This window comes from Octodon degus, unplaced genomic scaffold (assembly GCF_000260255.1).
Source record: "Octodon degus isolate 3935 unplaced genomic scaffold, OctDeg1.0 scaffold00523, whole genome shotgun sequence".
Taxonomy (NCBI): Eukaryota; Metazoa; Chordata; class Mammalia; order Rodentia; family Octodontidae; genus Octodon; species Octodon degus.
In genome coordinates this window covers 24,219-25,068 of record NW_004525099.1, presented here as the reverse complement: position 1 = coordinate 25,068, position 850 = coordinate 24,219, and positions in this window count along the sequence as shown.

Below are 850 nucleotides of genomic sequence, written 5' to 3'. Positions count from 1 at the left end.
ATCTTCCTGATCATTTGCTGCATTCTATTTGCTAGTATTTTACTGAGGATTTTTGCATCTATGTTCATGAGGGAGATTGGTCTGTATTTCTCTTTTTTGGTTGAGTCTTTCTCTAGTTTTTGTATCAGTATAATATTTGTCTCCAGGAATGATTTTGGGAGCAGTACTTCCTTTTCAATTTTATTGAAGAGTTTTAAGAGTGTTGAGATTAAATCTTCTGTAAATTTCTTGCAGAATTCAGCTGTGAAACCACCAGGACTTGGATTGTTCTTTCTTAGTAAGTTATTTATTAAATTTTCAATTTTATTGGTAGATATTGGGTTATTCAGAGTTTTTATATTTTCTGGATTCAGTTTTGCTGATTTGTACCTATCTAGGAGTTTCTCCATATCTTCTGTGTATTCAATTCTAAGAGAGTAAAAATTTTCAAAATTACTATTGATGACCTGAATCTCCATAGGATCTGTTGTAATTTCACCCTTTTCATTCCTTATTGCTTGGGTTTAGGTGTTTTCTTTCCTCTTTTTCATAAGGTTGGCTAGGAGTTTAACAATTTTATTTAATCTTTCAAAGAACCACCTTTCAAAGAACCAGTTTATTAAATTATTATTATTAAATTCATTAATTTTGGGATTATTTTCTGTCTCAATTGCATTCATTCTGCTCTAATCTTTATAATTTCCTCAACATTGGGCTTTGGGCTTTGTTTACTGTTCTTTCTCTAAAAGCTCGAGGTGCAGCATTAGGGTTTTTATTTGTTCTTGTTCTGTTTTCTTAATGTGTGAGTTCACCACCATAAATATCCTTCTGTTTTCATTGCATCCAACAAATTGTGGTACATTGTGTTTGA